A 27376-nucleotide genomic window follows, 5' to 3' on the forward strand; every position below is an offset into this window, starting at 1 on the left:
GTAGACTCACATAGAAGTTACAAAAATAATATAGAGAGTTCCTGTGTACCCTTCCCCCAGTTTCCTCGAATGGTAACATCCTATATCACCACAGTGACCCAAACCAGGAAACTGACTATTAACAGAGCTTATTTGGATACCACCAGTTTTACATGAATCACTTCTTCCTTTTCTTTCCTTCTTCCCTTCCTTTTATAGTAAGTACCACCACAATCAGGATACAGAACTACCCCATCATCCCTCAAAACCCCTCATACTACCCTTTTGTAGTCATACAGTCAACAGACCACTGAACAGTTCTCCATCATTACGATTTTGTCATTTCAAGAATGTTTTATGTGTGGCATCACACAGTATGTAAACTCTTGAGATTGGCTTCTCTCACTGAACACAATGATTTTGAGAGTCATTCACTTTACTGCATGTATCAACAGTTCATTCCTTTTTATTGCTGAGTTTATTGTATGGATATACCACAGCTTGTCTGCCCATTCACCTATTAAAGGATATTTATGTTGTTTGCAGTTTGGGTTATTACAAATAAAGCTGCTGTGAGTATTAGTGTGCAGGTTTTTGTGTGAACATGTTTTTCATTACTCTATGGTAATTAACCACAGGTTATTTACAAGTCTGATTGTTGGGTTGAACGTTAAGTGTATTTTTATAAGAAACTGCCAAACTGTTTAGCAGAGTGGCTATACCATTTTACATTCCCACCAGTAATGTATGAGAGATATGGTTGATTCCACATCCTCTTCATCCTCTTCAACATTTGTGACTGTTTTAGCCTTTCTAATAGTGTGTAGTGTTATCTCATTGGGGCTTTAACCTACATCTACATGGCTAATGATGTTGAACATCTTTTCCTGTGCTTACTGACCAGCCCCGTATCTCCCTGGAGAAGCGCTGTTTAAATCTTTTGCCTATTCAAATTAATTTTGATTAATTTTAACTTAAAAAGCCACATATGGCTAGTGGCCATCATATTATTCAGTACAGTTCCAGATAATAGGAATGCAGCTTTCAGAAATTCTGAGACTTTAAAAGAAAAAAAGAGAAGATATGGTAAAAATGAAGATTGATAGGTTTTAAAAATAAAATTTGATGAACGTGTCATAAGTAATCTTACTGAGAAAGAGAAGTGGTGGGAAGAAGAGTTAAAGAACTAATTAAAAATTTAGGTCTTTAAGTTTTGAAGGGACATGAATAGCAGAGAGAGGGAACATATAACAAAGCTAAATCCCAAGGGGTGATACCAATTTCAATAAGTTTACAGTCTAAAATGATTTGAGTTTTTTTTTTTTAAAGGCCAAAGAAATGAAGATTACTTCCCTGGTATTTGGTTCAGATCTGTGGGTGTCAAATTCTGCCTTTTTATTTAGACCACGATTCAACTGATGCCCAATTGTCTGGCTGGAATCCTAGACCTGGAATCTAATCCAACTATTCTCAATCAGAGATACAATCTAACTCAGAACCACGATGCTACCTTGTGTCACTAGTAAAAGCCAGTCTGCATGGGTTTGAATCCCAACCCCGCCACTTACAGCTGTGTGGCCTTACAGAAGTTGGTTAACTTTTGTCAGCCTACTTCACCTGCAAAACAGAGATAATAATAGTACCCATCTCATGAGAGTGAGGTTAATATGTCGAATGCTTAGAACAATGCCCAAGACACAGGAAATGCTCAATAACTGTTAGCTGTTACTGGTGTAACTCACTCATCCAGCATTTTCTACTCTGAGCCAGAGGCTGGTGGGATGATACTGAATAATTCATGGTGATAGCCCTCAGCACACTCACTGTTTAATGAGGGCAACAGGGGAGGCAAGCACAACAGGGTATCAGGAGCACTAAACTGGGGCTTCTGTTTTCCCCTGTTTTGCTCTCACAATTAATACATGTTCTTCTCAGAAAAGTTAGAAAAACACTTTAATTACTCATATTACCATTCAGAAATAACCACTGTTAATATTTTTATGAATGAACATCCTGAAATTTTTCTTGTGAAAATATGTTTTACCAAAAAAACTTATTTTCTTAGGATATATTGCAAGGAGGAGAATGCTGAGTCAAAAGGGGTGTATGTGTATGCATATACTTTTTAATGGTTCTTAGATAAATATACACATCCATTTTCTGTGCTCCAGAAGATGGCAAATTTATACTTCCAATGTCAGTGTAGGAGTGGGCCCATCTCCCCACGTTCTCCTTGAGTGATACCACTCTTTAAATCTTTGCCAATTTGATAGGTGAATAAATGAAGTACACTGTTTTAATCTGAGCCTGAACATCTTTTTATTTACCTAGTAGGCATTTTGTGTTGTTCATTCACAAAGCCTTTCTTCATGCCCTTTGTCCATTTTGAAAGAGAGTATTTAAATCAGATCTAAGAGTAAGGAAAGGCTTCCCCAAATAAGGGATGTATATACCTAGTTTTAAGGGATTAATGAGAATTATTTAGACAAAAAGGAAAGGAAGAATACTCTAGGCAGAGGGAGACATACATGTGAAGGCTCAGAGGCCTAACATGGCACAGTGAGTTCAGAACTATGATAGTTCCAGCTGATTTCACCGGAGGAAGTGTACAGACATGCAAGAGGGGAGGAAACCAGACAGCAGCAGGAACTGGACCACAGACTGTCTCGTGTGCTAACCTAAGCAGTCTGAACTTTATTTGGAAAACTATGGGAAAAGAAACAAAGACATTTAGGCTGGGAAGTAACATGATGAGGTTTATGTTTGAGAAAGATGACTCTAGTAGCTGAGTGGAGGCATGGAAATCAATTAGAAGGCTGTAATAATCCATGCAAGAAGTGGTGAGACCCTAAACCAGGAAGGTGGCAGTAACTAACAAAGAGAAGGGCACTGATTAGATAGTGAGAAAGAATTCACAGAAAAGGAGAAGAGAGTAAGAGGGAGGAATCTTGGGTTTCTCGCTTGGGTATTGGGGGACTAATGTTGTCACTTCCAACACAGACTTTTTGTTTTTGTCTTATGGGAGGCGGCCATAGAAAAGATAAGAGTTTTATTCTGAATGTGTTGTTTGAAGAGGTACCTGTGGAACATCCAAGTGGTGATGACTGCATGAAGTGTGAATATAAAAACCTGCATGTCAGCAGCAAGATCTGGGTTGAAGAGGCAGCCCTGAGAGGTCACTCAGGGTGAGTGCATAAAGTGAGAAGGGCTCTGGGCTGAGGATCACTGACATTTCTGGGTTAAAGAGAAGAACAGAATTCTTAGAGGGATCCTAAGAAGCAACTTCAAGGATGCTGAAGGAGAAACTTTCAAAATGGAGGTCACTAGTGTTGGATGCTGCTGAGAGGTTAAGGAAAAACAAAAATTACCCACTGGCTTTGCCAATGTGAAGGTCACTGGTAACCTTGGCAAGTGAGATTTCAAAAAAAAATCCCAAAGACTATGGCATAGTCCCAAAGACTATGTATGCACAAGAGTTATGTATAATTAAAAATATCTGTCTAAACGATATCTGTGAAAAGAACTCTTCTAATAAGTAAAAAAGTTCTAAATGATAAGAAAGCATTGTATCATAGTTTGAGTTTTTTTTTTTCTTAATGGCACATGCAATGAGTGTTTTACAATCTTCAATTTGGCGAAATATCAGTCTAAACATGTATGTCAGGGGTAGAAAGCAGAAAGGGAAATTAGAGTTTATATTGTGAATGTTTATGGGACTTCCCTGGTGGTCCAGTGGTAAGGAATCACCTTCCAATGCAGGGGATGCAGGTTTGATCCCTGGTCAGGAACTAAGATCCCACGTGCTATGGGGCAACTAAGCCCACGCGCCACAACTACGAGTCCGCATGCTGCAAACTACAGAGCCCACGTGATCCGGAGCCCGCATGCCACAACTAGAGAGAGAAAACCCACACACCCCAACTAGAGAAAAGCCCATGCCGCAATGAAAGATCCTGCATGCCTCAACGAAGATCCCACGTGCTGCAACTAAGACCTGATGCAGCCAAAAAAATAAAATAAATAAATATTGAATGTTTACATTTATTCCTCCTCCGGTCTTGTTGCACACTGCCTGCCCACCTCCCCCAAGGCTTTCATCTTCCCTGCTTCTTTCATCCCTGCAATGGGCCAGAGTCTGTTTTCCCAATTTCTATCTAAGTGGTTCATATGCAATTTCAGAGTTCATTCAACCCTTCCTATCACTTTCACTTTAATTAGTGTATGATTACTCTAACAAGTACTTTCCAGTGGCTCCTGGTATTCCTCCAGAGTAAACTTCCTGATGAAGTGGATTTCTTGTGAAATAAAGGTACAGAGGCAGCCGACAAGAAAAGTTTAGGAGGGAGAACTGGATTTTGAAAGATAAAAGCCTTAGCAGGTGAAGAAGAAATTAAACGGGACCTTATAAGCAAAAAGGAGTTCTACAAAGGTACAGAGATATGAAAAAAACCTTGTGTGTTTGGAGACTTAGCAGGAGTTTGGTATTGCTGAAGTTGAAATGTACAGTATGGATTTTACTGTTCTAAGGTCCTCCTCCAAACAGTAAGAACAAAAATAGGAATGTAAACTCTGTCTTCAAAGACCCTAAGTGACACCTGTAACCCCAAATCACTGTATATGAAGATAGAAAACAGCAGCAGAATGGTCAATGACTTAGCAGAGTAGAGGAGGAAAGGATACTAATGACAAACAAACCAATTCTCCCTGCACAACCCCCAAAGGCCCAGGTTAGGAGGTACCAAGTACCACAGAAAATGGGCTAGGGTAGAGGACTGAACACAGGGGACTGTTGGAAAGTATGCAAAGGAATAGAGTTCTCCCCACCACTACTCCACAAACTCAGAAAATCATCCCTCCTTCATCCTGCTAAGACAGAAATCTTATTTGCTGGTGAAAAAAACTGAACCAGAAAAGCACCAACCCCAGGGCTGTATATGAAGGAGAGGGTGGTAAAGGACTTAAAGTTGAGTAAAAGTCTACTTTCTGAGTAAGTCCACCAGCCCCCTTTCCCCTGCCCAAGTCCAGGTCACCAGAAACCAGGCTTATTACCTCTAGCTCCCAGTCCCCACTATGGATTAAAGAATCCTTTTCTGGAGATTGGAAATCCCATCTATCCACATGATCACCTTTCATGAAGCCCACTAATTGACAAATGCTACTCTAAAACAGAGAGCTTCCTCTCAGCTCTTCAGCGCCTCACTTTTATTTTAAATCAGCTTTACTGATGTATAATTTACATACAGTAAAAATGTTCATATTGTGTAGTAACCACTGTCCTAAAAAAGAAAGAACATTTACATCACCCTAAAACTATTCCTGTGCCCTTTCCCAAATCAATTCTCCTATGCTGCAGTATCTGACAACTGCTGATCTGAGTCCTATCACGATACATTCATTTTGCCAGTTCTAGATCTTCACATGAATGTGATCACATGAGATGTATACTTTTTAGTCTGGCTTCTCTAACTTCAAACAATGGTTCTGAGATTCATCCATGTTATTGCATGCATCATTTGTATATATCTTTTTACTGCTTAGTAGATATTCTATTGATGTATAATTAAATATACCCAAATTTGTCTTATCTATTCAGTTAATGGACATCTGGGTTGTTTCTAGTTTGGACTATCATGAATTAAAACTGCTGTGAACCTTCAAGTAAAAGTCTTTTTGTGAATACGTGTTCATTTCTTTTGGGTACTTAACAATGGAAATACTGAGTCATGAGAAGTGTACTTTAATTTTAAAAAACCTGTAAAATAGTTTTCCAAAGTGGTTCTACCATTTTACGCTCTCATCAGCAACACCTGAGAGCTCTAGTGGCTCTACAACCTTTTGGATACTTGTCAGTTTCCTTAATTTTACCCATTTTAGCAGGTGTGAAGTGGTACCCCACTGTGGTTTTAATTTGCATTTCCCTGACGACTAATGATATTGAGTATTTTTCATATGCTTATTATTAGCAATTCAAATGTATCATTTTTTGTGAAGTTTCTATTCAAATCTTTTGGGTTGTCTTTGACTACTGAGCTCTAAAGTTCATTTACATATTTTAGATGTAGATATCTCTTGGTCTGTGGCTTCCCTTTCCATTTTCTTAGCAGTAGCTTTTGGTTTTAATTCTAATTTTATTAATCCAATTAATCAAATTCTCTTTTATAGTTAATACATTTGTATCCTGTCTTAAGATCTCTGCCTATCTTAAGGACATAGATGTTTTCTCTTAAGGTTTTTCTGGGGGTCTCAAGTTTTATGTTTAGGTCTACAATCTATTTTGAATTAATTTTTATGTATGGTATGAGCTGAGTTTGAACATCACCCAGCACCACTTGTTCAAAAGACTATCCTGTCCCCACTGAATTATGTTGGAGCCTTTGCTGAGAAGCAAATTACTATATATATGGATTTATTTCTGGATTCTCTATTCTTTTGTCTTTATAAACACCAGTGCCATTCTGTCATAATTATTGTAGCTTTATAGTAAGCCTTAAAATAATAATGTAAATCCTCCATTTTTTTCTTTTTGTTTTAGCTATTCTAGGTCCTCCGCACTTCCATATCGATACTGGAATCAGTGTGCCAATTTTCACAAAGAAAACCTGCTGGGGTTTTGATTGGAATTTCATTGAATCTAAATCTCCATTTGGTAACAATGGAGACCTTAACAATATCAAGTCTCCAGTCATCACAATCCATGAATGTAGTGTATCTCTCCATTTATTTAAATGCTCTTTTATTTCTCTAAGCAATGTCTGTAAGCCTTTCATTAAATTTACTCCCAAGTATTTCATGTTTTTTGATGCTAATACAAATGGTACTGTTAGTTTAATTTCATTTTCCATTGTGTTTGTTGTTGGTATAGAGAAATACATTTGACTTATGTGTATTGATCTTGTCACTTGCCACCTGGCTAAATTCACTTATAGTATTTGAGGGGTAAATTCCTTGGGATGTTCTATATAGACAATCATATTATCTGAGACTACAGAGTTATTACTTTTTCCTTTCCAATATTTACTGCCTTACTGACTACTGCACTGGCTGGGATCTTCAGAACAATATTGAATAGAAGTGGTGAGTTCAGAAATCCTTGCCTTGTACCTGATCTTAGGGAAAAGTCTTTCACCATTAAATATGATGATAGCTGCAGGGTTTTTGGTAGATACCCTTTATCAGATTGAGAAAGTTCTCTTCTATTTCTAGTTTGTTAAGTTAAAAAAAAATCTCATAAGCTTTTTTTTTTAATATGTATCTTTACTGGAGTATAATTGCTTTACAACATCGTGTTAGTTTCTGTTGTATAACAAAGTGAATCAACTATAAGAATACATATATCCCCATATCCCCTCCATCTTGAGTCTCCCTCCCACCCTCCCTATCCCACCCCTCTAGGTCACAAAGCATTGAGCTGATCTCCCTGTGCTATGCAGCAGCTGCCCACTAGCTATCTACTTTACATTTGGTAGCGCATATATGTCAATGCTACTCCCTCACTTCATCCCAGCTTCCCCTCCCCACCGTGTCCTCAAGATCATTCTCTACATCTGCGTCTTTATTCCTGCCCTACGTGCCATTAGGTTCATCAGTACCGTTCTTTTAGATTCCATATACGTGCGTTAGCATATGGTATTTGTTTTTCTCTTTCTGACTTACTTCACTCTGTATGACAGAGTCTAGGTCCCTCCATGTCTCTACACATGACCCAATTTCATTCCTTTTTATGGCTGAGTAATATTCCATTGTATACATGTACCACATCTTCTTTACCCATTCCTCTGTTGATGGACATTTAGCTTCCTTCCATGTCCTGGCTATTGTAAATAGTGCTGCAGTGAACACTGGGGTGCACGTATCTTTTTGAATTATGGTTTTCTCAGGGTATATGCCCAGTAGTGGGATTGCTGGGTCATATGGTAGTTCTTTTTTTGATTTTGTAAGGAAACTCCATACTATTCTCCATAGTGGCTGTATCAATTTACATTCCCACCAACAGTGCAAGTGGGTTCCCTTTTCTCCACAGCCTCTCCAGCATTTACTGTTCGTAGATTCTTTGATGATGGCCATTCTGACCAGTGTGAGGTGATACCTCATTGTGGTTTTGATTTGCATTTCTCTAATGATTAGTGATGCTGAGGATCGTTTCATGTGTTTGTTGGCAATCTGTATGTCTTCTTTGGAGAAATGTCTATTTAGGTCTTCCACCCATTTTTGGGTTGGGTTGTTTTTTTGATATTGAGCTGCATGAGCTGCTTGTGTATTTTGGAGATTAATCCTTTGTCAGTTGCTTCATTTGCAAATATTCTCTCCCATTCTGAGGTTGTCTTTTCATCTTGTTTATGGTTTCCTTTGCTGTGCAAAAGCTTTTAAGTTTCATCAGGTCCCATGTGTTTATTTTTGATTTTCTTTCCATTACTCTAGGAGGTGGGTCAAAAAAGATCTTGCTGTGATTTAAGTCAAAGAGTGTTCTGCCTATGTTTTCCTCTAAGAGTTTTATATATAGTGTCTGGTCTTACATTTAGGTCTTTAATCCATTCATAAGGTGGTTTAATACTGTTAAATATTTATTCTGCATCTGTTGAGATGCTCACATAATTTTTACCTTTTATTTTGTTAATGTGGTGGAACAGGGGTGAGAGAACTGAAATTCATATCAGGAAAGCAAGACATAAGGTTTAAAATTAATTAATGATGAAGTTGCAATATATATGCATTTATAAATATGAAGGTAAATAATGGAAGAAATAGCTAAGAAAAAATTGGCAGTCGTCTCTGAGGAGCAGGCCTAGTTGGGAGGAGAAACTGATATTTTCAAAAGGTCTTTTAAGGATTGACACCTTAAATATGAGAATATGTAATATTTGATAACAAATTTTAAAAACTGGGTTCTAGGGAGATGTAAAAATGACGCTGCGGCTGATTATTGTGTGCTAAGGCATCGGGGCAAGGGTCTAGGGGAGACAGACTCAGCTGCAGGCATGTGTTATTTTGGTGGGGCATCCAGGAGACATATTTCCCATTCAGATGAATATACTGAATTCCCATTCAGTAGAGATAGGAGTTGAAAATAAAGACTTGGGAGTAAGCACCAGATAAAGGTTTTAAAGCCACAAGAGAGGACAAGACTGAACCTGCATAGGTGAGAAAAGAGTCAAGGACAAAACTCTGAGGAAAAATAAAAATAAACAAATGGGATCTAATTAAACTTAAAAGCTTGTGCACAGCAAAGGAAACCAGAAACAAAACAAAAAGATAACCCTCAGAATGGGAGAAAATATTTGCAAATGAAGCAAGCGACAAGGGATTAATCTCCAAAATACACAAACAGCTCATGCAGTTCAATACCAAAAAAATCAAATAACCCAATAAAAAAATGGGCAGAAGAGCTAGAAGAAGATGGCGGAAGAGCAGGACGCGGAGACCACCTTCCTCCCCACACATACATTAGAAATACATCTACATGTGGAACTGCTCCAATAGAACACCCACTGAACGCTGGCAGAAGACCTCAGGCAAGAAACTCCACACGTACCTGGTTAGGGCAAAAGAAAAAAGAAAAAACAGAGGCAAAAAGAATAGGGACGGGACCTGCACCAGTGGGAGGGAGCTGGGAAGGAGGAAAGGTTTCCACACACTAGGAAGCCCCTTCGCGGGCGGAGACTGCGGGTGGCGGAGGGGGAGAGCTTCAGCGCCGCGGAGGAGAGTGCAGCAACAGGGGTGCGGAGGGCAAAGCGGCGAGATTCCCGCACAGAGGATGGGTGCCCACCAGCACTCACCAGCCCAAGAGGCTTGTCGCTCACCAGCCGGGGCGGGCTGGGGCTGGGAGCTGAGGCTCGGGCTTCAGAGCTTAGATCCCAGGGAGAGGACTGGGGTTGGCCGCGTGAACACAGCCTGAAGGGGTTAGTGCACCATGGCTAGCCGGGAGGGAGTCCGGGAAAAGTCTGGAGCTGCCAAAGAGACAAGAGACTTTTTCTTGCCTCTTTGTTTCCTGGTGAGCGAGGAGAGGAGATTAAGAGCGCTGCTTAAAGGAGCTACAGAGACGGGAGCGAGCCACGGCTCTCAGCGCGGACCCCAGTGACGGGCATGGGACGTTAAGGCTGCTGCTGCAGGCACCAAGAAGCCTGTGTGCGAGCACAGGTCACCTTCCAGACCTCCCGTCCGGGAAGCCTGTGCAGCCCACCACTGCCAGGGTCCCGGGATCCAGGGACAACTTCCCCGGGAGAACGCACTGCCCGTCTCAGGCTGGTGCAACTTCATGCTGGCCTCTGCCGCCGCAGGCTCCCCACGCATCCATACCCCTCCCTCCCCGCGGCCTGAGTGAGCCAGAGCTGCCAAATCAGCTGCTCCTTTAACCCCGTCCTGTCTGAGGGAAGAACAGAAGCCCTCAGGTGACCTACACACAGAAGCAGGGCCAAATCCAAAGCTGAATCCCGGGAGCTGTGCGAACAAAGAAGAGAAAGGGAAATTTCTCCCAGCAGCCTCAGAAGCAGCGGATTAAAGCTCCACAATCAACTTGATGTACCTGCATCTGTGGAATACCTGAATAGACAGCAAATCATCCCAAATTGAGGAAGTGGACTTTGGGAGCAAGATAGATTATTTTTCCCCCTTTTCCTCTTTTTGTGAGTGTGCATGTGTATGCTTCTGTGTGAGATTTTGTCTGTATAGCTTTGCTTTGTCCTAGGGTACAGTCCGTCCGTTTTTTTTTTTTACTTAAAAAATTTTTTTCTTAATAACTACTTTTTATTTTAATAAATTTATTTTATCTTACTTAATTTTATTTGATCCTCTTTCTTTCTTTCTTTCTTTCTTTCTTTCTATTTTTTCTCCCTTTTATTCTGAGCCGTGTGGAGGACAGTCTTTTGGTGCTCCAGCCAGGCGTCAGGGCTGTGCCGTTGAGGTGGGAAAGCCAACTTCAGGACACTGGTCCACGAGAGACCTCCCAGCTCCACGTAATACAAATGGTGAAAATCTCCCAGAGATCTCCATCTCAACAGCAATACCCAGCTTCACTTGACGACCAGCAAGCTACAGTGCTGGACACCCTATGCCAAACAACTAGCAAGACAGGAACACAGCCCCTTTAGCAGAGGCTGCCTAAAATCATAACAAGGCCACAGACACCCCAAAACACATCACCAGACGTGGACCTGCCCACCAGAAAGACAAGATCCAGCCTCATCTACCAGAACACAGGGAGCAGTCCCCTCCACCAGGAAACGTACACAACCCACTGAACCAACCTTAGCCACTGAGGACAGACACCAAAAACAACGGGAACTACGAACCTGCAGCCTGCGAAAAGAAGACCCCAAACACAGTAAGATAAGCAAAATGAAATCACAGAAAAACACACAGCAGATGAAGGAGCAAGGTAAAAACCCACCAGACCTAACAAATGAAGAGGAAATAGGCAGTCTACCTGAAAAAGAATTCAGAATAATGATAGTGAAGATGATCCAAAATCTTGGAAATAGAATAAAGAAAATGCAAGAAACATTTAACAAGGACCTAGAAGAACTAAAGAGGAAACAGCCAATGATGAACAACACAATAAATGAAATTAAAAATACTCTAGAAGGGATCAATAGCAGAATAACTGAGGCAGAAGAACGGATAAGTAACCTGGAAGATAAAATAGTGGAAATAACTACTGCAGAGCAGAATAAAGAAAAAAGAATGAAAAGAACTGAAGACAGTCTCAGAGACCTCTGGGACAACATTAAACACACAAACATTCGAATTATAGGGGTTCCAGAAGAAGAAGAGAAAAAGAAAGGGACTGAGAAAATATTTGAAGAGATTATAGTTGAAAACTTCCCTAATATGGGAAAGGAAATAGTTAATCAAGTCCAGGAAGCACAGAGAGTCCCATACAGGATAAATCCAAGGAGAAACATGCCAAGACACATATTAATCAAACTGTTAAAAATTAAATACAAAGAAAACATATTAAAAGCAGCAAGGGAAAAACAACAAATAACACACAAGGAATCCCCATAAAGTTACAGCTGATCTTTCAGCAGAAACTCTGCAAGCCAGAAGGGACTGGCAGGACATATTTAAAGTGATGAAGGAGAAAAACCTACAACCAAGATTACTCTACCCAGCAAGGATCTCATTCAGATTTGATGGAGAAATTAAAACCTTTACAGACAAGCAAAAGCTGAGAGAGTTCAGCACCACCAAACCAGCTTTACAACAAATGCTAAAGGAACTTCTCTAAGCAAGAAGCACAAGAGAAGGAGAAGACCTACAATACCAAACCCAAAACAATTAAGAAAATGGGAACAGGAACATACATGTCGATAATTACCTTAAATATAAGTGGATTAAATGCTCCCACCAAAAGACACAGACTGGCAGAATGGATAAAAAAGCAAGACCCGTATATATGCTGTCTACAAGAGACCCACTTCAGACCTAGGGACACATACAGACTGAAAGTGAGGGGATGTAAAAAGATAGTCCATGCAAACGGATATCAGAAGAAAGCTGGAGTAGCAATTCTCATATCAGACAAAATAGACTTTAAAATAAAGACTATTATAACAGACAAATAAGGACAGTACATAATGATCAAGGGATCGATCCAAAAAGAAGATATAACAATTGTAAATATTTATGCACCCAACATAGGAGCACCTCAATACATAAGGCAAATACTAACAGCCATAAAAGGGGAAATCGACAGTAATACAATCATAGTAGGGGACTTTAACACCCCACTTTCAGCAATGGACAGATCATCCAAAATGAAAATAAATAAGGAAACACAAGCTTTAAATGACCCATTAAACAAGATGGACTTAATTGATATTTATAGGACATTCCATCCAAAAACAATAGAATACACATTTTTCTCAAGTGCTCATGGAACATTCTCCAGGATAGATATCTTGCATCACAAATCTAGCCTTTGTAAACTTAAGAAAACTGAAATCTTATCAAGTATGTTTTCCGACCACAATGCTATGAGACTAGATATCAATTACAGGAAAAGATCTGTAAGAAACACAAACATATGGAGGTTACACAATACACTACTTAATAATGAAGTGATCACTGAAGAAATCAAAGAGGAAATCAAAAAATACCTAGAAACAAATGACAATGGAGACACGACGACCCAAAACCTATGGGATGCAGCAAAAGCAGTTCTAAGAGGGAAGTTTATAGCAATACAATCCTACCTTAAGAAACAGGAAACATCTCGAATAAACAACCTAACATTGCAACTAAAGCAATTAGAGAAAGAAGAACAAAAAAACCCCATTGTTAGCAGAAGGAAAGAAATCATAAAGATCAGATGAGAAATAAATGAAAAAGAAATGAAGGAAATGATAGCAAAGATCAATAAAACTAAAAGCTGGTTCTTTGAGAAGATAAACACTGATAAACCATTAGCCAGACTCACCAAGAAAAATAGAGAGAAGACTCAAATCAATAGAATTAGAAATGAAAAAGGAGAAGTAACAACTGACACTGCAGAAATACAAAGGATCATGAGAGATTACTACAAGCAACTCTATGCCAATAAAATGGACAACATGGAAGAAATGGACAAATTCTTAGAAATGCACAACCTGCCTAGACTGAACCAGGAAGAAATAGAAAATATGAACAGACCAATCACAAGCACTGAAATTGAAACTGTGATTAAAAATCTTCAAACAAAAGCCCAGGACCAGATGGCTTCACAGGCGAATTCTATCAAACATTTAGAGAAGAGCTAACACCTATCCTTCTCAAACTCTTCCGAAATATAGCAGAGGGAGGAACACTCCCAAACTCATTCTACAAGGCCACCATCACCCTGATACCAAAACCAGAAAAAGATGTCACAAAGAAAGAAAACTACAGGCCAGTATCACTGATGAACACAGATGCAAAAATCCTCAACAAAATACTAGCAAACAGAATCCATGAGCACATTAAAAGGGTCATACACTATGATCAAGTGGGGTTTATTCCAGGCATGCAAGGATTCTTCAACATATGCAAATCAATCAACGTGATACACCATATTAACAAATTGAAGGAGAAAAACCATATGATCATCTCAATAAATGCAGAGAAAGCTTTTGACAAAATTCAACACACATTTATGATAAAAACCCCACAGAAAGGAGACATAGAGGGAACTTTCCTCAACATAATAAAGGCCATATATGACAAACCCACAGCCAACATCACCCTCAATGGTGAAAAACTGAAACCATTTACACTAAGATCAGGAACAAGACCAAGTTTCCCACTCTCACCACTCTTATTCAACATAGTTTTGGAAGTTTTAGCCACAGCAATCAGAGAAGAAAAAGTAATAAAAGGAATCCAAATCAGAAAAGAAGAAGTAAAACTGTCACTGTTTGTAGATGACATGATACTGTACATAGAGAATCCTAAAGATGCTACCAGAAAACTACTAGAGCTAATCAATGAATTTGGTAAAGTAGCAGGATACAAAACTAATGCACAGAAATCTCTTGCATTCCTATACACTAATGATGAAAAATCTGAAAGTGAAATCAAGAAAACACTCCCATTTACCATTGCAACAAAAAGAATACAATATCTAGGAATGAACCTACCTAAGGAGACAAAAGACCTGTACTCAGAAAACTATAAGACACTGATGAAAGAAATTAAAGATGATAGAAACAGATGGAGAGATATACCATGTTCTTGGACTGGAAGAATCAACATTGTGAAAATGAATCTACTACCCAAAGCAATTTACAGATTCAATGCAATCCCTATCAAACTACCACTGGCATTTTTCACAGAACTAGAACAAAAAATTTCACAATTTGTATGGAAACACAAAAGACCCCGAATAGCCAAAGCAATCTTGAGAATGAAAAACAGAGCTGGAGGAATCAGGCTCCCTGCCTTCAGACTATACTACAAAGCTACAGTAATCAAGACAGTATGGTACTGGTACAAAAACAGAAAGATAGATCAATGGAACAGGATAGAAAGCCCAGAGATAAACCCACGCACATATGGTCACCTTATCTTTGATAAGGGAGGCAGGAATATACAGTGGAGAAAGGAGAGCCTCTTTAATAAGTGGTGCTGGGAAAAATGCACAGGGACATGTAAAAGTATGAGATTAGATCACTCCCTAACACCATACACAAAAATAAGCTCAAAATGGATTAAAGACCTAAATGTAAGGCCAGAAACTATCAAACTCTTAGAGGAAAATATAGGCAGAACACTCTATGACATAAATCACAGCAAGATCCTTTTTGACCCACCTCCTAGAGAAATGGAAATAAAAACAAAAATAAACAAATGGGACCTAATGAAACGTAAAATCTTTTGCACAGCAAAGGAAACCATAAACAAGACCAAAAGACAACCCTCAGAATGGGAGAAAATATTTGCAAATGAAGCAACTGACAAAGGATTAATTTCCAAAATTTACAAGCAGCTCATGCAGCTCAGTAACAAAAAAACAAACAACCCAATCCAAAAATGGGCAGAAGACCTAAACAGACATTTGTCCAAAGAAGATATACAGACTGCCAACAAACACATGGAAGAATGCTCAACATCATTAATCATTAGAGAAATGCAAATCAAAACTACAGTGAGATATTATCTCACACCAGTCAGAATGGCCATCATCAAAAAATCTAGAAACAATAAATGCTGGAGACGGTGTGGAGAAAAGGGAACACTCTTGCACTGCTGCTGGGAATGTGAATTGGTACAGCCACTATGGAGAACAGTATGGAGGTTCCTTAAAAAACTACAAATAGAACTACCATATGACCCAGCAATCCCACTACTGGGCATATACCCTGAGAAAACCAAAATTCAAAAAGAGTCATGTACCAAAATGTTCATTGCAGCTCTATTTACAATAGCCCGGAGATGGAAACAACCTAAGTGCCCATCATCGGATGAATGGATAAAGAAGATGTGGCACATATATACAATGGAATATTACTCAGCCATAAAAAGAAACGAAATTGAGCTATTTGTAATGAGGTGGATAGACCTAGAGTCTGTCATACAGAGTGAAGTAAGTCAGAAAGAAAAAGACAAATACCGTATGCTAACACATATATATGGAATTTAAGAAAAAAATGTCATGAAGAACCTAGGGGTAAAGCAGGAATAAAGACGCAGACCTCTTAGAGAACGGACTTGAGGTTATGGGGAGGGGGAAGGGTGAGCTGTGACAGGGCGAGAGAGAGTCATGGGCATATACACACTAACAAATGCAGTAAGGTAGATAGCTAGTGGGAAGCAGCCGCATGGCACAGGGATATTGGCTCGGTGCTTTGTGACAGCCTGGAGGGGTGGGATGGGGAGGGTGGGAGGGAGGGAGACACAACAGGGAAGACATATGGGAACATATGTTTATGTATGACTGATTCACTTTGTTATAAAGCAGAAACTAACACACCATTGTAAAGCAATTATACCCCAATAAAGACGTTAAAAAAAAAAAAAAAACTACAAATAGAACTACCATATGACCCAGCAATCCCACTACTGGTCATATAACCTTAGAAAACCATAATTCAAAAAGAATCATGTACCAAAATGTGCATTGCAGCTCTATTTACAATAGCCTGGAGATGGAGACAACCTAAGTGCCCATCATCGGATGAATGGATAAAGAAGATGTGGCACATATATACAACGGAATATTACTTAGCAATAAAAAGAAATGAAATTGAGCTGTTTGTAATGAGGTGGATAGACCTAGAATCTGTCATACAGAGTGAAGTAAGTCAGAAAGAGAAAGGCAAATACCGTATGCTAACACATATATATGGAATTTAAGAAAAAAAAATGTCATGAAGACCCTAGGGGTAAGACAGGAATAAAGACACAGACCTACTGGAGAATGGACTTGAGAATATGGGGAGGGGAAAGGGTAAGCTGTGACAAAGCGAGAGAGAGGCATGGACATATATACACTACCAAACGTAAGGCAGATAGCTAGTGGGAAGCAGCCGCATAGCACAGGGAGATCAGCTCAGTGCTTTGTGACCGCCTGGAGGGGTGGGATAGGGAGGGTGGGAGGGAGGGAGACGCAAGAGGGAAGAGATATGGGAACATATGTATATGTATAACTGATTCACTTTGTTAATAAAGCAGAAACTAACACACCATTGTAAAGCAATTATATCCCAATAAAGATGTTTAAAAAAAAAACTTACTATAAAGCTACAGTACTCAATACAATGTGGTATTAGCATAAGAATAGACATAAAAAAAAACAACTAAAAGTAAAACTACCATATGACCCAGCATCCCACTGCTGGGCATATACCTTGAGAAAACCATAATTCAAAAAGATACATGGACCACAGTGTTCACTGCAGCACTATTTTCAATAGCCAGGGCATGGAAGCAACCTATATGTCCATCAACAGAAGAACAGATAAAGAAGATGTGGTACATATATACAATGGAATATTACTCAGCCATAAAAAAAGAACAAAATAATGCCATTTGCAGAACATGGATGGACCTAGAGATTGTCATACTGAGTGAAGTAAGTCAGACACAGAAAGACAAATATTATATGATATCGTTTATATGTAGAATCTAAAAAAAAAAGGTACAAGTGAACTTAATTTACAAAACAGAAGTAGAGTCACAGATGTAGAAAGCAAACTTATAGTTACCAGGGGATGGGGGGGTGGGAGGGATAAACTGGGAGATTGGGACTGACATATGCACACTACTATACATAAAACAGATAACTAATAAGAACCTGCTATATAGCACAAGGCACTCTACTCAATACTCTGTAATGGCCTATATGGGAGAAAAATCTAAAAAAAAAAAAAAAGAGTGGATATATGTATATGTATTACTGATTCACTTTGCTGTACACCTGAAACTAATACAACGTTGTAAATCGACTATACTCCAATAAAATTAAAAAAAAAGAATATGAGAATAATGAGACAAATAAAAGAAAACAAAAAAAACTCTGAGGAAGGCTGGTATGTATAGGGTGAGGAGAATGATTCAAGGAAGAAGATAGAGAATGAACTTCCAAAGGGCAGGAAGAGAACCAGCCAAATATGACATGGAAGTCAAGGGAGGAAAGTGCTACATTCTTCCAACATGCTGAATTCCAAAGATTTTGTGTACCAACAAACATTAAAGCTATACTTTTCTTTTACAGGTGTTTCTCCCTAAATTCATGTAGAAATTTGGGAAGTTAATAAAACCTTAAACAGCATAAATATGATGATGGAAAACAGAGAATGATGTTACACATATTTTTATGTTGCTATTTATGTGTTCTATTTCAGGAAACATCTGGAGCAGAGGGTATGAGGTAAAGAACTTCCTCTGCTTATCTCAAATTATGAAAGGGTTCAAGAAGAAAATGATCCACATAAATCGTAGATGCAAGGGAAAACTGGTTGAATAGCCATGTCATTTAAATGGACATTTTGAAGTCTGGAAGAAGAAAAATTGTAGAAAAGTGCCTAAAACTTTTTATTTAACAGAATACATAGGTGTGATGATTCAGAAGGAATGAGTCATTTAGAAATAATAAAACAGTCTGCCTGGAAAACACGGGTGCTCGGTGGTGGATGACTCAGTATGGAAACTGATCCCGAGAGTACAATTTAGAGGAATACAAAAACATATACTATATGTATTTGCAGGATAAGAAAGGAGACCTGGAATATTTTATTTGTTGTGTTCTCTTCAAAAATAGTTGAGAAAACAAATTAAGAAATCTCTTAGAAGGCAATATTTTTCTTGTGCTCAAAGAAATTATACATATGAACATGAAAGAACAATTAATGCTCTAGGTTTAGGGCTAATGTCTTAATGAGACTAAAAGTAAAATAAGAACATCTCAGCAGCAGGTCTAATTTGAGCATACAGGAATTAGAAGTGCTTAAAAACTTACTTTTATCTTTACTCCAGTGGAGAAAGAGGAAATGTGCCTGAGGGGAAAAGCACCAGGTGGGCAGTCAGGGGCTCCTCCTCCCAGCTTCTGCTTCTGTACTGACCAGCTCAGTAAGATGGTCAAGTCACTTCCCTCACTGGGATTCGCCTTCTCTTCTGGAAAAATAGGACAAAAGATGGCTCTGGGGTCTAGGGAACACGAGAAAAGCAAAAAATTCTTTCTTGTTTTGAATTACAAAAAAGCTATATATTTACCAGAAAACTATTTTGTATTCTTTGATGTGGAAAGCACAATGAACTGGCTATTAATTTTTAATGCATGTAATTTGCAAAGCTACTGATTTCTTGGAGTACTGGCTCCAAAGGAAAATCAGGAGGTTAAACTTTGACCATTTTATAATTTAAAAAAATTCTCTATAATATATTCCAAAAAATAGTCATCTCTGACTGCTGGTAGTATTTTAAGTTACTTTAATTCATATATTTTCCTTTTCTAAGCCTTTTTCTTATTTTGGAGGAGATTATATAAAAATGAAATCACATTCTGTAAATAAAAATCATTTGGATGGTTTAGAAGAACATATATACAATACAGTTTAATAAACATTTGAATGCTGCCAGGTACTCTTCAAGACAAGGGAACTACAGATCCTATAATTTTGCCTCAAACAGCTTGCAGTGTGAGTGGGCAGAGAAACAGAGTATCTTTTACATCAAGGAAGGCACCCCAGAGAGGAGGGCTGCCAAGCCCAGCCTGGAGTTAAGCAGAAGCAGTGGCTGCAGAAAGATACCTTGTGGACAAATGGAGCAAGGCAGGAGGTAGCCCCAGGAGGCCTGGGAGGTGTGAGGAGCTACTGGGAGTTTGGTGTTATTCCAGTGGCAAGTTTGAAGAGAGGCTTCTAGGTGCTACCGCTAAATGGTGGGGGTTGGGTGGGAGGCAATGTAGCATCAGAGAGTCCCTGAGAGATTTCAGTCGGGGGTGGTGGGGACCAGGTCAGATTTACACTGTGGGTGTAGCACTGTGTAGCACTGCAGAGGACAGAGTTGGGGAAGCAAGACCAAAGCCAGGCAGACCAGGCAGAAGGCCTCTGCAGAAACAGTCCAGAAGAGAATCAGTAAGGCTATAAATGAAGGAAGCTCAGAGGCTTATGTGACTACCCATGATCACAAATCTATGAGTAGGAGCTGAATGTAAGTTATCTTTAAATCCTGTCCTTTTCTGTAACCCTGTGCAAGCACAAATTCTGGTCAAAGTTGACAACAGATCCTACATTCACTTTTATTAGGTAAATTATGGGTCTTTAAAAGAAAGGACTATTCATTAATGTATATTAAGTACCCAAAATGTTTAGGGCATTATAGAAAACAAGCAAAGCTCCTGATTATAGGAACTTATAAAATAAATGAGACAAAAAAGAATAGATCAATTCATTCAACAGGTGTATATTGGGGCACTTCTGGGCCTTGATCACATTCTAGTGACAGTTCCTTTTAGAACATAATTTTTGCATCCTCCTTTCCTTTTCTGACAAGTTTATTTGGGTACAAGAGAACAGAGAATCTCTCCAGAGCCAAGTGAGCAATTCTAGGAGAGGACCAGGAACCTGGAGTAAAATAAATACAAGCTTGGGTCAGGGGAAAACTTGCTTGAATGGGACAATAAGAGAACAGGGAAAAATCCCAACAGATGGCATGGATGGAGTAAGCAGAGGATGAGCCTGGAATCGCCTTCAATGTAGCTTGGATTTGACAGATCAAAGTTATTATTGCTTATTTTTTAAAAAAACAATTTTAATCTTTACAAAAGTAATGACTGTAGAAATAAGACACGACTGCTGGGGAAAAAAAAAGAGAGAAATACAAAGAGGAAAATAAAGATCACACCCAGAGATAATATCAATATGAACATTTTTGCCTTTTTTGACTTTCAACACACACATCAACATTCACAGAAATAGACATGGGATTTTTGTGAATATTAATTTTTTAACAAAAGTGAGACAATTATAGTTTATTATCTGCTTTTTCCACTTAATATAGGGAGACCTCTTTTCATGAAAATAAAAATATATACCATACATCTTAGATACATTCTGTGGATATACCAAATTTACTTGTTCAATTCTTTACAAAGGCACATTAAGGCTGTACGATAAATTAGGTGCAGAAAGGAAGCAAGCAGCAAGGAAATGATAAAACTGACTTCAGTTGTGGCAGCATTTTCAATATTCTAAAGGTGGAAAGAGGTAAGACATATGGAAGCTCATGAGATTTTAGTGTTCCAGACATAAGATGAATAATGTCTGTCTGATTCTGGAATTCTTTGTGGATGAAGAATTTCCAAAAGGGAAACAAAAAGAGTCTGCAGCCCAACACACGCTAAAAATGAAGTAATTTCAAATTTCACATCTGCAGAACAGATAGAATGTCAAAGACAGCACTCAGACAACTAAAAACAGTGGGTGGACTGCCAGGGAAAAACCAAGTGCCATTCTAGTGATCATCCATAACCACGGCTTTCCCAGGAAGTGAGAGCTCCCCACACTGTGCTCTAACACAAAGCGCACTGAGCCTTTCTCATGAGATGCTAGGCCGCCTTAAGACTTCATGGATCCTCTTTGGGCCTCTGTTTCCTCCAGCACTTGGCTGGGCTCTGTGAATTACAAACTGCGCTCGTCACAGTTCCCTTGGAAGCTGCCAATACTAGCCATTTCCCACTGCAACTAGAATAGTTCTGCTGTTATCTGTTTTATATATTGGATGGATCTCTAAAAAATATTTTATTTGAAAAAACAAACATATAGCTAAAAAACATTATTAAAAATCACATGATTAAAAAAATAACATTCACCCTTCAGACTGTTAATCACAAAGGTAAAAATATAAATTTATAATGGACGGATCTGAAAGTTACCACCTTAACACCTTGGTTAAACTTAGAATCACTAATGGTGGGATAATCAGATATGTACCTTCCAATTCGATGTAATATGAAGACTGAATATCATGTATGGATTTTTCTTGCCAAGAATATTTAGCTTTAATCAAACTTTCAGATTTAATGTCCAATTATAGGAAATACAGGCCAATAGAGAAATAAGCTACACACCACCATAAGTAAACAGAGAAATTCATTATATGGCTCACTATAAGACAACTGGCCTGGTCTCTTCAATAAGTCAGTATCATGAGGGAAAAAGCACATGTGTGGAGCTGCGTTGGGGGGGGGAAGTGGTGGAAAGAACACCAACTATAAAGGCTCTGAGGTGGGAGCATGTCTTGAATATTTTAGCAAGAGTGAGAATGCCAGTGTGACTAGACTTTGACTTTTATTGAGTGAGATAGGAAGCTACTAAAGAATTCTGAGCAGAGAAATACATGATCTGACTTACTTTTTAAACAAGACCATTCTAGTTGCTCTTATGAGAATGGACCACAGGGGACAAGAGTAGAAGCAGGGAGACCAAAAAGGGGGCCAAATTTGCCTCGAATAATCCAGGTAAAAGATGATGTTGGCTTGGACCAGGTGGTAGCAGGGGAAGGGTGAAAAGTCAGATTCTGGATATATTTTGAAACAAGAGCCAGTGGGACAGATGTGTCGGTTTTGTGGAAAAGAGGGAGGTCAAGGATGAATCTAAGGGTTGATTTTTTTAAAACTGTTGTTTGTTTGCTTGAACAACTGGAAGAAGAGAACTGACTTAATTCATACTGGGAAGACTGCAGGAGGAACAGATTTGTTGGTGGGAGAGGGAGCAGCTGTGGCAAGAAGGTCAGTAGTTCAGTTTTGGCCATTACTTTTGAGGTGCCTACTAGGCAGTCAGGTAAAGGTGTGCAGAATGCTATTAAAGAATTAAATCTGGACTTCTGGGGAGAAATTTAGGATTATACAAATTTGAGAGTTATATTTAAAGCCTTGAGACTAGACGAGATCACCAAGGGAGGGAATATAGAAAGGAAAGAAATATATATAAATATTTATTCCATAATAAACCTTATTCTACAAGATTCTATAGAAATCTCTATTTCTATATAGGAATAGAATACAGAAAGAAACATCCAAAGGCTGAGCTTAGGAGCACTCAAACATGCAGAGTAGTGCTGTCTAATAGAACTTTCTAAGATGATGAAATATTTATATATCTGTGCCATTCATGTGGCTATTGAGCACCTGTAATATGGCTAATGCAACTGAATAACTGAAAACTTAATTTAAATAGCTACATGAGCTAGTGGCTATAGTGCTAGACAGCCCAGACCTAGAGTCTGGGGAAGTGAAGGAGAGGAGAGAGAAAAGAAGTGGTCAGAGAGGGAGGAATTGTGAGACAGTTCTCCATGGGTCTCTCGTGTTTCTGTACACATTGCAAGCAAGGCACTGCCTGTCTTGATAGTCAGTGATATAATATTTTATATGATATGATAGTTCCATATGATCTTTTTCAAGAATGTCTGTATAGCAAACAGCCTTGGAAAACTTGGTACTATCTCCCTCTGGAGCAAAGAGAAGGCATGCTTATTGACCATTATAAAATATTTGGGTTCTCTAAGATCAGGTTTCGTTTCTAATAACTCAACTCACTATGTGGAAAGGTGTAGTCTGGCCCCCTTCACATTGTCTCAGAGTAACTAGTGCTAAGGGAACCAGTACAAAAAGACTCCTACTCTGGCTACTGCTATTGCTGTAAGTAATAAACTGTCTTTCATCTCTGATGTAGAAGTCTTGTGTCTTCTACCACTATTCATGAAACTGGCAAGCTAACTTGTTAGCTTACAAATAGGGTAAAATCTTAGATCTGCATAGTTCTTGACAAGTATTTTAAAATAAAGTGAAGAAGGTATTACAAGGAGGAGACAGTGGTTAACTCTGCTCCTGAATGTTAAGTCAGATAACTGTAGAGAAATGTTTTGATGGAATTTTGGGAGCAGAAATATGACTGGCTTGAGTACAAAAAAAGAATGGGAAGACAAAAACTAGCAACAGACTACAGACAACTCTTCCAAGAAGTTTTGCTGTGAAGTTTAACTGAAACAAGGCAATAGTAAGAGGGGAAAGTGGAGTCAAGGAAGATTATTTTTAAGATGGGGGAAAATACAAGCATATTTTCGTGTATAAGACAATGATTCAGAGAGGGTAAAACTGATATAAGACAAAGAATTACGAAGCACTTATTAGGTTAGCTCTTTCACAGTAAGAGGAAAGAAAGCAGAGGATACGGATACTACTACAAGTAGTAGGTAGGTATAGTTGTGAAAGCCTGTGAAAGCTCTTTTTCTTCTATTTCTTTTCTGTAACTAGGAATCAAGGTCATCAATTGAAAGTGAAGACTGGGGAGGAGATGGTGAACATGTAAGGAGATTGAAGACATGCAATAATCATCTAGGAGGAAATGAAACAGAAAATGACTGGAGAAATCTAGTATGATTGCCAGGCAGCATTATGGGCCCACTTAAGGTTATGATCATTAATTTAATGCAAGCTCAGCAGCATGATTTTACAGGCATGGAATAGGCAAAGAATTGGATTTAATCAGTGCTGTGGTTCAGCCAGGCAAGGCTGCTGAAGTGAGAAAGAGGCAAAAGAACTGAGGATGTATGCAAGGGAGAGATGAAGATGATGATGATGATGATGATGATGATGATGAAGGAGGAGGAGGGGGAACTCCAAGCCTCTATACCATCTCCAGAAATCCTAACCCTTCCACTGAGCCCTGTGGACTCATGGGTAGACAACAGCAAAATCCCCAGATCCTGGATCTCTTCTCTGAAGCTTTCTTCAACTTCCTTTACCTTCTTATTTAAATTGAAACTGTACTTTCCCCTGAGGATGCTGATTTCCCTGTAGCTCTCTTAGATGACAACTCTTTTTCTCTTCCACACCCTTCAAACATGAGGCCTGGTTGGTGTCATTCTGGTTCCTCATTGCTACTTTCACACCATTCTCCACCTGCCCTCTACCCAAATCCCCTGCTCTGAGTCACATAACATTAGACTTTACCACCCACCACCCTTCCTTATTGCAGGATTGAAGGCTCCCCAAGGTCACTCCCTTTCATTCCTTGATTTTACCTTTTGGTTCACTGTCACTCCAACACTATTTCTAGCGTAATTCTTATTGATTTTGACATTCAAATAGATAGTCCGTCTGATGTCCTGGCCTCTTAGGTTCTTGACCTTTTCTCCACAGTGTTAAATATGTTGATCTTGTTTACTACCCTGTCTCAGCCACTTTCTCCCATGATCCTACCCTACACCTTTAGGACATTTAAAAGTATATTTTAATAACCACACATCTCAAGGCCTATCACTTACCAAAAGTTTATTGGTGAGTCAGAGTAAGAATACCCTCCCTAGGCCTCCACTGGCAGAGTCAAGAAAATGGTCATACATACGGCATAAGACCATTCTCTGCAGGAATTCATGCCAGCATCATCAGCAGATAATGAGAGCGCAAGGAGGAGAACTAGACATGTTTCCTCTTTGAGGACTCTTATCTTGGGCTTGTATTCCTTAGATGCAGGGGAGAGGTGTGTGTGAAGGACTGCGGGAGAGGCAGAGGCATGCTGCTATGCTGACTGATCCTTCTTGTACTGGGCTTGCAGAGGGAAGATTAGCATTACTACACCATCATTTTAAAAGTATTGATATGCTAGGTATTGTGCTGAGCATTTAAACGCATTATCTAATTTAATTTTTATGCCAGCATTGAGCACAGTGTTATCTCCATTTCACAGATGAGGAAACTGAGGCTAAGGGAAGTTAAAAGAAAAAACTTGCTCATATTACATACTTAGAAAGTGGAAAAACTGATTTGAGCACAATTTTCTGTAAAATGGAAGCCCCTCTGTCCATATTAAAGCCAAAGGAGCTGGGATAGTCAGTACCTGAGTCCCTGCCATAATTCCATATTTCTCAACATCTAGAGAAGGAATTGTCTCAAATCTCACTAGGCACAAGAAAAAGAAAGGAAGGATGGAAGGACAGAAGGAAGGAAGGACGGATGAATATAAATCTATAGAACAGTGAAGTTCTTTGTAGTAACCTGGACAGCAAGAACACAAGTTTTTTTTTTAACCCCAATTTTGTGTTTCAGAAACCTTGAAAACTTAATAAATTTATTAGTGAATGATTAAATTGTGACACATATAATATCCATATAAAATAAAATCATAACAGATAAGTTGAGTAAAATTTAGACCCTTAAAAACCAATGAATAATGTTAATGCTACTTATTTGAACGTCAGACTATAAGTATATTACCAAACTTTGTAAGCATAATTAAGACAATGAGCTTGTTCAATAATAAAACTGAGAAATAATTAAAAGCATATTCACAAATGGCATCATATCCAGAAATAGAACTATATACAAGACATGCCATAGAACCAAGCACAAAGCTTAACTTTTATTATTTTAGAACAAGTGACCTATGAGATTAAATCAACAGGAGGGACATAAAAAATGCAGAAGACTCTAAACATGGAAGAGCTGCAAACATCAGGGCAAGAAAAAAATTAATGTAAGTGTAAAACATGAGATTTGATTTGGAGGAAACATAAATGCAAAGATTTAGTGCAAAGAGTCTCTGAACAAAAGGAACTTAGAAATAATTTCCATTTATTCATGAGGTATTTATTAAGCATTTATAGCACTACTACAGTTTCTCAGGAAGGGAAATGATGGGTTTCAGGTGGCAGGGGGATGGATCAGGGAAGCAGAAGCAGAGGTGAGTCAGAAAGCCACTGCAATTTACTCATCCTTATATCCCCAATGTGGAGCCAGTGCACAGCATAAGATAGGAATTCAGTGTTATTTTCTTAATGTATGAACTGTCAAGATGCTGTGAAGCACCCCAAAATTCAACTGGGGTAGGGGAACAGGGCAAAAGCCCAATGGAAATATCTACAGGCAAGAAGGAAATGCAGACTATTTTGAGCTGACAACCTTCACGGTTTTCACATGTCCCTCAACAGAACGCACTGCTTCCCCATTTCTTTGTTTCTGCCCTGGATACAGCTTTGGTATCTTACTTATTGAGCCAACTGATCCCTTCTATTTAATCAACCTTGACCTATCTTAGCTGAAGTTGTATCACAAATAAGATCATTAGTTCATTCACTTTTGCTCCAATCCAGTGAATCTCTGAGCTTGCCCAATGGAAGAGCGTAGGAAGCACTTGTCTGTCTGTAAGACAATTTAAGGCAAAAGGTTGTGGCCCTGTGGGCTCAAGAGTAGTACCTAACTAAATAAAACAACCCTTGGGGTACAAGTCTGAGTCACCACCTCTAGTGGGGCTCTGTGGCCACAATTTCAGCAGAAAATTTTTCATTCAATATAATAATAGGTGTGTTTGGGAGAGCAGGGAGCTGGAAAAAAGGATGCTGAGATCAGACAGGAAAGCAGAACTGAGAACAAGGTTCAAAGGGTGACATGATGGGCATCCGAACCAAAAGGCTAGAAGCAGGTATGGAGGTTGAGCACAGAGTCAGAAATTTG

The 27376-nt window shown here is 38.9% G+C and overlaps 1 protein-coding gene across 2 annotated transcripts in view; it reads right to left on the reverse strand.

Annotated features, from left to right (window-relative positions):
• The window catches only part of PPP2R3A (protein phosphatase 2 regulatory subunit B''alpha), a 223888-nt gene that overhangs the window by 173148 nt on the left and 23364 nt on the right, over positions 1 to 27376 (reverse strand). Inside the window, exon 2 of one of the 2 annotated variants that reach the window (XM_082654434.1) lies at positions 18887 to 19041. The exons of the other annotated variant lie outside the window; for it this stretch is intronic. The gene's annotated coding sequence lies outside the window, so the exon portion shown is untranslated. The remainder of the gene's footprint in view (positions 1 to 18886; positions 19042 to 27376) is intronic. 2 annotated transcript variants of the gene reach the window in all.

The sequence above is a fragment of the Grampus griseus genome (genome assembly GCF_964374135.1).
Source record: "Grampus griseus genome assembly, chromosome: 5".
NCBI classification, from domain to species: Eukaryota; Metazoa; Chordata; class Mammalia; order Artiodactyla; family Delphinidae; genus Grampus; species Grampus griseus.